Here is a 10,249-nt window from a genome sequence, read left to right as displayed (position 1 = left end):
ACACTCCTGCCCCTTGTTCTCCACACTCCTGCCCCTTGTTCTCCACACTCCTGCCCCTTGTTCCCCACAGATGGCAGATCCTGACTGATGGCCGCCCATTCTTGTCCCTTCAGAGCTCGGAGTTATCACAATTTCTGGGTTTTGTCACTTTTTTAGGATTGACTGCAAGTTCTCACTGGGTTGAGATCCGTGGAGTTTCCTGACTGTGGACACGAAATGTCAATGTTTTGTTCACTGAGTCACTTAGTTCTCTCTTTTGCTGTGTGACCTGGTCGTCATCTTGCAGGAAAAAACATCAATCACCACATTGTCCTGGATGATGGGAGAAGTTGTTCTTGGAGGAGGATTAGATCTCATTCTCTATTCATTGGCCGTGATCTTCAGTGCATTATGAGTGAGCTCCTCTGTGGATGATAAGCCCCCATACATGAATGGTCTCTGGAGACTTCACTGTTGGCAGATGCAACTTTTCCTCTGTCCTCTGCAGTCCAATCCTTGTACTTTGTACGCAATGTCAGTCTCTTTTTAATGTTTTTCTTGGAGTTGTGGTGTCATGCTGACCTTCTTGACCCCAGGCAGCCTCCACTAGCCTTGGCCTCACTGTGTGCAGATGCTCTGACGCCTGCTGCCATTCTGGAGCAAGCTCTGCACTGGTGGTGAACCGATCCCATAGCTGAATCCTCTTTAGGAGATGTCCCGGCACTTGCTGCACTTTCTTGGGTGTCCTGTAGTCTTCTTCACAGCAATGTAACCTCTCTTCTCAATGATCGGATAAGTGTATGATCCTAGGACAGGTTTACACATCATATGGCCTACCAAACTATTTGCTTCTTTCAGATGCAAATGCATGTTAGTCTAGCATTGTGGCACTGGGACCGGGGCAGAGAAAGCACTCGTCAGTCCCTGCCCAGACGTGGAGCGTGATGAGGTCCGCACACTAACGTCATCACACTGCTGCCGGTGCCTGGCCACACAGGCAGAGGAGACGTCTGCCACCGATAAGCGCTCCATGAAGGAACCGAAGATTATTCACACATACATTTTGTAAGGACTGCAAATATGAACACGCACTCCCATTGTATTCAATGGTGGTGCACACAAAAGGTTTTTCACATGGACCATGTATCCGTGTGAAAAATCTGTCGACGTGTCATTTTTTTTATTTTTGCGCAGCACGTACAAAATGCATGCTGTACACATGCATCCGTGTGCCATCTACGTGGCACATACTGGTCCCTGGAAAGAAGCGCAGATCCCAGGCATCGGTGGCTGCTGAAGGCAGCTCTCATCGTCTCCTGGTCATGCTGAGATCAGTGCGACCAGGTGACAATGATAGGAGTTGTATTCAGCAGCAGCTGTGTAAAATAAATTTGTAAAAAATCCACGGTGTGGGCTCCCACGTCATTTTCATATCTCATTGAGGTCATCGCAGTTTAGTCAGCTACACCTCATTGTATCGTGCTTTTCTGCCTGGACGGTTGCATCATGGAACCATTCAGGTTGTAAATCAGTTATCGCTGGGATGGACGACGGTGTGTGACAGTATGTCGAGCAGGTGAGGGATTTGGTTATTATTTTTGATTTTTTTTTTAACCCCTTTCTACCATCAGACGTACTATCCCGTCCATGTGCCCTGGGACTTAATTCCCAGGGACGGGATAGTACGTCATAGAGATCAGCGGCGCCCACAAGGTGAGCGCCGCTGATTGTGGCCGGGTGTCAGCTGATTATCATAGCTGACACCCGGAACTATGTGTCAGGGGCAGTCACGGACCGCCCCCGACACGTTAACCCCTTGTACACCGCGATCAAACACGATCGCGGTGTACCGGGGGTTAAAGGGAAGCATCGGCAGGGAGGGGGCTCCCTCCGTGCTTCCCTGAGCCCCCCACGGCAGCGCAATGTGCAGCGCTGCTGCGGGGGGCTCTTTCCCTACAGGCCCCCAGATCCAAGATGGCGACGGGGACCTTCGGGGGCCTGTAGGGAGCTGACTTCCTCACTGCCTGCAAAGCGCAGGCATGAGGAAGTCTGCAGCAGTGCCTGTGACAGATCGCTGATCTGTCACAGTGATCTGTGATATGACAGATTAGCGATCTGTCACAGGACAGTGATGTCCCACCTGGGACAATGTAATAAAGTTAAAAAAAAAAGTAAAAATAATTTTAAAAAAATCGCTAAATAAATTGGTAAAACAGCCGCCAAACATAAAAACCGCCATAAATAGTAAATCAATCTCCCCTTTATCACCGCCTTAGTTAGGGAAAAATAATAAAATAAATACATTTTTTTAATTTCCATTTTCCCGTTAGGGCTCAGATTAGGGTTAGGGGTGTGTTGGGGTTAGGGTTGGAGTTATAATTGGGGGGTTTCCACTGTTTGGGCACATCAGGGGTCTCCAAATGCAACATGGCGTCTGATCTCAATTCCAGCCAATACTGCGTTGAAAAAGTCAAATGGTGCTCCTTCCCTTCCAAGCTCTGCCATGCGCCCAAACAGTGTTTTACCCCCACATATAGGGTATCGGCATACTCAGGACAAATTGCAAAACAACTTTTAGTCCATGAGCCAAGAGCCAATTTTGACGATATCGGTACCACCCGGAGTGACTAATTCTCTTTGGTGTTTTTATTTAGATGCATGTCTGTAGTTTATATTTTGATAGCCCTTGCACATCAGTAGCTTAACCCCCTTCAGGCCTATTTGTACCCAAATGCCTAGGCCATTTTTGTAAATCTGACCTGTCACTTCATGCGGTAATAACTTTGTGACGCTATCACCTACCCACGCCATTCTGAGATTGTTTTCTCGTGACATATTGTACTTCATTGTAGTGCTAATTGTGAGTCAATAGATTTTACCTTTCTGCATAAAAAATTACAAAATACACGAAAATTTGGGAAAAATTCGCTATTTTTGAACTTTGAAATTCTCTACTTTTTACAAAAATGCTGATACCCCCCATAACAGTTATTAGTTTACATTCTCCACATGTCTACTTCACATTGGCATCATTTTGGAAATTAAATTTTATATTTTTCGGATGTGATAAGGCTCATAGTTTTATACGCAATTTTTAAAGTTTACGACTAAATTTCCAAAACCCATTTTTCCAAGGACCAAGTCAGTTCGGACATCACTTTATGGGTCTTGTATAACAGAACCCACCCATACATTACCCCATTTTGCAAACTACACCCCTCAAGGTGTCCAAAACGGATTTTCAAAACTTTGTTAACCCCTTAGGTGTTGCACAGGAATTCAAGCAAAATGACAGTGAAATATCAAAAATTCAATTTTTTGGCAGATATTCCATTGTAATCCAATTTTACCTGCAACCCAGCAAGGATTAACAGCAAACCCAAACCCAAAATTGGTTACCCCAATTCCGCAGTTTATAGAAACACCCCACATGTACACGTAAACTAAATTATGGGCGCGCAAGAGGGCTCAGCACAGAAGGAGAGCTAGGTGGTTTTTGGGATAATAGATTACACTGGAAGAAATCCAGTAGGCCATGTCGTATTGGAGAGACCCTGAGGTACCCCCAGAGTGGAAACCCCCAAAAGGTTACCGCATTTTGAAAACTACACCCCCTAAGGAATGTTTTAGGGGGTATAGTAACCACTTTGACCCAACAAGCGCTCCATTGGAGTTTCATGCACTTGGTTGAGGAAATTGAAAAGTACGTTTTTTACCGAAAAATGTCGCTTTAGGCCCACATTTTTCATTTTGAAAAGGGGGACCAGGAAAAAGTACACCCCACTTTTTATTCCCCATTGTCTCCCGAACACGGCAATACCACAAGTGTTGTCTAAAACCACAGTACTGGCGCACGGCAGGCTTCGTAAGCGAAGCTGCGGCAAAATTCACTGTAAGAAATGTATGGGGCCATGTCACATTTGGAGACACCCTGAGGTCCCGCACAGTGGAAACCCCAAAAAAGTGACCCCATTTTTGAAACTACACCCCCTAAGGAATGTTTTAGGAGGTACAGTAACCACTTTGCACCGGGAACCAGCTCCCGACCCGCGGCGATCGCCCGGCATATGATCCGGGTACGGCGGCCGGCGCGAAGGGGTTAATGGTATTTTTCACCTTTTGAATAGATCCTACCTATATTTCCAAAAAATAATGATTAAAGGTTGATTTATGGGAAATGCCAAAATGTCAATACAATGCATGTAGTATTTGTAACAAAATTTAATCCAAGTTATGTAAATAGACACTGAACATGTCATGGGCTTGTCCATACTAATGTGTGTGTGTATATATATATATATATATATATATATATATATAGTGTATGTATAATTATATAACGTTACTCCATAATATCTTCAACATCAGACTCTGAATCTGACTGTTGTTCTACTGGCTCGTCTTCAATACCCTTGTTCTGGCATGTCTGTAACCTGCACATGTCCGTGCACTTCAGGCCATTGCTGAGGCAAGTACACTGAGGAAGTTCTCATGACCGCACACACGTACAGGACAGTAGCTGGATAATAGCTTCTGGTGCCCCTCACATCCACTTGACAACAAGCTTTCCGTCATTATCTATCATCCAACCGCAGTCTGTTGGGTTTGCAGCAAATGGCTGGCTCTGCAGACCTCCTCCAGATCGCAGCCTGGTAGTTTGCACGTAGTGCATGCATGAAAAGGCAGTCTTGGCAAGGAGGGAGTTGACTTGACTCTACCACTCCACGTCTGGCACAGAACAGCTGATACCGGAGCCTGTTTACCTCAGTTGTTTGGGTAGTTGGCAGGTACATGTGGCAGGTGATTTCCTGTAACTTCTCAAAGAGTTCGGGAGACACTTTCCATGAACGACCAACTTCCTGAAAGGCATCCTGGTATGTCTTGTTCATCTTCAACTGCTTGAGTGTCGTCATCTTCCCACGGCCAGCGAATGCACTGACTGTGTCACAGCCTGTAAATGCACGCATACCAATCAATGAATCACACACACTGCCTCCCAATGTTCTGCTCAGAGTGGTGATATCCAGGAATCTTGTCCGGTTCTGTGTACCGCATTTCTGGAACAGGTGGGATGGGATTTTGTGGCACATGCCCAGACACAGGACCATGACATCAGTATCCTCTGAAGTGATGATGACAGACTTGTAACCAGATTCTGCTGCATGAAGAGCATGGAGAAGGAGGCGTGTGTCTGCTTCTTCTTGACTTGACTTAAGGTCAGCAGCCTCTTCCCACTGTTCTTTGGTGATCTTAAAGCAGAGCTGCTCACATGTGTCATACATCTCCTTCTCCTCAAGCTTCTCCCTGTGGTGTTTTGCCTTCCATTCTTCTACCAGAAACTTTGAGACTTGCCTTGTTGGAGGAATTACTTAGTAGCTTTCTCCACTGCTGGATGTTGTGCCCATGTTGAATGTTCTTGAAATGGATCCCTGTGCCTTCATATCTGTTGACTCTTTCTGTATCTTTGATGGATGTCTCCTTGTAGACGTCAAAGACAATATCAATGCGCTTGCTCTTAGCACCCTCATGGATAGCGCGACTCATTGCTGTGCCTGCTAGCTGGGCAAATGTTGCATCGTTTCCCTTCAGTTTCTGAACCAGGCTCATCCCATCAATGATGGTTGCAGAGGGCTCAGGGATCACCTCTGCAGGAGGAGCATTCCTCTCCAACTCCCTTGCTAGGGCAGCCTTGTTGGTCTTGCGGATAGACCCATCACCGTTGGCAAGTGCCCATGGCAATGGCCCCAGGGGATGAGTCAAGACATCACTCATTTGTAGTTTTCTGTTCTCAGCTACAAGTATCATCTGGCCAAATAGGTTCCTGTCAGCCTTCAAAATTACCTCCTTGCCAAGGCCTTGTCTGTGTGTCTTCATTCTGATGTTAGAGAACGTTTTAAGATTGTTCTTCGTCATCTTGTCATGAAACAGTGTAGTTGGCGTATCGGTACCCAAACGCTCATCCTTGAATGTGTGATATGCATCCTCTCCTATACTGTATGCCCCTAGAAGGTCTTTGGCTACATCTGGTGGTGCTGCAGTCGCTGTTGATAAACTGATAAGTTCACCATTATGCTCTTTGTTGAAGGGGTTCAACCAACCAGTCTCCAGCAGTTCAACAAAAGATCGGACATCGGCTTCATCTCTTCTAATCCTGGACACCTGTAGGTCTGAATGACTGAAGTCAGTATATTGTTGGCCTCCTAGGGCCCTCAGCTGCCTCAAGTACATGCTGCGGTACTCCCATGTCAGGTAGAATCTGGCGACAGCTCCAACTTTGAGGCTGAAGCCTTTTGTGCCCCCTGGTGTCTGGGTGTCTTTGTTGATTGTTTTCTTCGATGGTCTGGTCCACAGGAATCCGTCCAAAAGGATTCTTGCTACCGATCTGGACCGAAAAGCCACCTTTCATGAAGTATTCATGGACCTCTGGGTGGTCTATGGGCAGCCGAGACATCGTAGCATAGTAATAGGTTAGGTATCGGGCATAGTTGACCTTGTCATAGGCAAAACACCACGGTATCATCTGTCGGATTGCTCCTAGGTGAAGCATCCAGTTGCCTTCTCTTGAAGCTCGAACCAGGGCCAGCATGGTCTCGACCATGTCCAAGTATGACATCCAGAATGCTGAGAGTTGTTCATTACTGAAGGTCTCAAGATAAACTTGAAAGAGCTTCAGGGTAAGTGTGCAAGATTCATTATCCAAGAACTTTTCGAAGGATCCCTGTGACACACTGATGCGAAAGTTTGTGATGTTCTTCAGTGTTTCATCCAGATGGTGAAGGTCCCTTGCATGGTTTTCTTCTAGCCATGGAAGGAAGTTTTTCCATGCAAGCCTCATAAGTGCTTCATAGACCAGCTTGTGTAGTCTCACTGCTCTGTTGTACCTCTGGCCGTCCATCACTCCAGACACTGATCCTTCAGCGATGACACCGGATTCAACACACAGATCTCTAAGGCCTGCATCCTGAAATCTCTTACCTATGATGGAGAGGAGATTACAGATTGTGTGGAAGACACCCATTCTAATTATAAAGTTCTTGAACTTCTCCTGTTTCCAGATAACCTCGGCAGCTTTGGCACAGAGTGCTTGATCAAACACGCACACAATTCTGTTAAGCTTCAGGGTCTGCATGATGGCATGTGTTTGCTCCAAGACTTCATTCACAGTGGACATGGCTGTTGCAGGAGCATTGATAGTGGGCAGGTAGCTTACAGTGTCCTGGGCCACTACAATGTCGCTGTGGATTTGGATGTTGAACCCAGTCCAACTGCTAATGGTCTGATCCTCATGGTCTGACATTCTAGCCAGATGCCAGATATGGTTCTTGGTTTTTGAATCCTGGACCTCCTCGGTAGTGTTAACATTCGCAGTCTCAATCCTGGGTGGCCCTCCCCGCCACCCAACATTGTATATTGGTAGCATTAATTCTGTCTGAATTATGCTTCTTTTCTTCGACTTGGTTACATCTGGCAGGACTTTTTCACAGAGCATGCAACATTGGACTGAACAGCGATGCCATTGACTCTATGAGATGTACCTGCTCCACTTAGTGTCTCCTCAAGTCTGTCAATGTTATCTCAGGCCAAGGTTGTGAACACACCAGGGTAGATATTTGCTGGCATTGGGATGTCATCCGTTGAACATTCCAACTTCTGGATACAAAGGGCTGTATCAATCTCCTCAGCCGTTGAATATGACACACAGTGGCCAAGATGATTCAGAGTTCGAACCAGTTCTGTATTGCCGGTCAAAGACTTAATTGCAAAGGACAGCAGTACGTGCTTGGGTGGCTTTGTCTTTCCATTGGTAACAGCAAAAACCAAGTCACTGCCGAAGGATGTGGCAAGACATTGAGCTCTTTCAGAGGGAGTTTGGCACTCACAATCTCCTGTAAGCAGGGTTTGCAGGAACTGAGTGACTAATGCAGGAACGACATTCTGATCTGTATCGGGAGGCCATGGCTGACTCACATCTTGCTTCTTGATCTCATTCCTCAGCTGCATTGCTGCTTTGGTTACGACATCTCCAGAGTTAGCGGCTCTTGCTTCTTGCAGATCTTTTGTCATGCTGTGTGCTTGCCGGGCAAGGTCGTCCATTGATAGGCTATATGGATAGACTAGAAGCTTACCTTTCTCATCGGAGAGAAAGCGGAGTGATTCACCAAACTCTGTTTCAAGTTTTCGGCGAACATGTTTCTTTGTCGATGGTTTCAGTTTGATGATACCACGGACATCATGCATCTCTGAAGCCTAGATGTGAGGTTTATCATAGGCAGTACTTCTGGGTTTGGGAACAATTCAGTCCTTATATACAAGAAGAGTTCCTCAAGGGCTTCTCTCTCTGCCTCTCCGTAGCGTACTTCCTTGCTTTCTTCCTGATTTTCTGCTGCACCAGACCTACAGGCCACTTGGGAATCATCTTTTGTGAATAGTTTGTAGCACGACTTGTGGTAGTGCCCCTCTGAAGCAACAAGGTCTCTGCTAAGTAAACCAAGGATTCTCTGTGTGCCTTTCCTTATCGCTGCTCTGCGGATCGTCTCATCTGCTCGTAGCTCAACACACTGGACGATTGGCTCCCTTGTTTTTTCTCCTTTGAGATACTTGTATGACTTCTCGCAGAACATACATACTTTGGCATACACCCTGCTATCACTGGGGGTACCCCTCGGTAGCCTCCTCCTGGGGATTTCGCTTGCTGTTTCGACATTGACACCCTTGGCAAGGATAGAATCCAGTGACTTCTTCATTGTAAAGAGACTACGACATTTACGGTGATATTGTATGTGTGGTATTTCTCGTTCTTCAAGGCCCTTAGCTGCTTCCAGGACGGATTCATGCTGTCTGATCTCTGCAGCCCTAAGCAATGTTTTCCAGGAGTCCAAATCCTGTAGGGACGCCAGATCATCACTGTCATCATTAGAGCAGTGTATGATACAGTCGATCCGTGATTTCTTCCTCGCTGGTACTTCCATCATGCCATTAGATATGTCAGTAGACACCTGCAAACACAAAGAAAAACATTAAAACCCTTGGCACCGAGCGCCGTACGAGTACTGCTCTCTCGTCCTGGACCAAAGGACAAGAGCAGTACTAGTACGGCACAACCCCTTTAGCGTCCCCGCCGCTAATCGCGCGGGGATCGGGGGTAGATGGCCGCACTTACCGGCAGCAGGGCTTGTCCCCTCGCCGTGTGTGGCCATCGCGCTGACCCCTGCAGCTAGAATCACTGTGATTCGCTGGGCTATAATCGCAGCATGCCTTGTAAAACATGGCGTGATTCGCTGCAGGGGTTCGTGCCTGTGGAGTGATTGGTGCATTTACCAGTCACTCCACAGGCCAGGGGAAGATGTCAGTGTCTGATCTCCTCCCCCTGTGCTGCGATTGGCTAGAACATCGTTCTAGCCATAGCAGCGATGTAGCAGGGCCGACACAGTGTCGCTTCTGCCTGTATGAGATCCTGTCAGCACAGGGTCTCATACAGGGACGATCGCTGCACTGTGCAGGCTGACCGGACCTGCCTGCACTCGCTGGAACTTGTGGTACCACAAGTCCCAGCAAGTCTGGGCAGGCAGGCAAAAAGTGTAAAAGAAAGTTAAAAAAAAACAAAACACTACACTACACATCCCCCCCCTCCCCCTCCCATATGCGCCAATACTGTGGTTTTAGACAACACTTGTGGTATTGCCGTGTTCGGGAGACAATGGGGAATAAAAAGTGGGGTGTACTTTTTCCTGGTCCCCCTTTTCAAAATGAAAAATGTGGGCCTAAAGCGACATTTTTCGGTAAAAAACGTACTTTTCAATTTCCTCAACCAAGTGCATGAAACTCCAATGGAGCGCTTGTTGGGTCAAAGTGGTTACTATACCCCCTAAAACATTCCTTAGGGGGTGTAGTTTCCAAAATGCGGTAACCTTTTGGGGGTTTCCACTCTGGGGGTACCTCAGGGTCTCTCCAATACGACATGGCCCACTGGATTTCTTCCAGTGTAATCTATTATCCCAAAAACCGCCTAGCTCTCCTTCTGTGCTGAGCCCTCTTGCGCGCCCATAATTTAGTTTACGTGTACATGTGGGGTGTTTCTATAAACTGCGGAATTGGGGTAACCAATTTTGGGTTTGGGTTTGCTGTTAACCCTTGCTGGGTTGCAGGTAAAATTGGATTACAATGGAATATCTGCCAAAAAATTGAAATTTTGATATTTCACTGTCATTTTGCTTGAATTCCTGTGCAACACCTAAGGGGTTAACAAAGTTTTGAAAATCCGTTTTGGACA

Source organism: Dendrobates tinctorius, unplaced genomic scaffold (assembly GCF_039654945.1).
Source record: "Dendrobates tinctorius isolate UK_male_01 unplaced genomic scaffold, ASM3965494v1 ptg000315l, whole genome shotgun sequence".
Taxonomy (NCBI): Eukaryota; Metazoa; Chordata; class Amphibia; order Anura; family Dendrobatidae; genus Dendrobates; species Dendrobates tinctorius.
The sequence above is the reverse complement of the archived record's forward strand: the minus strand, read 5'-3'. Positions refer to the sequence as shown.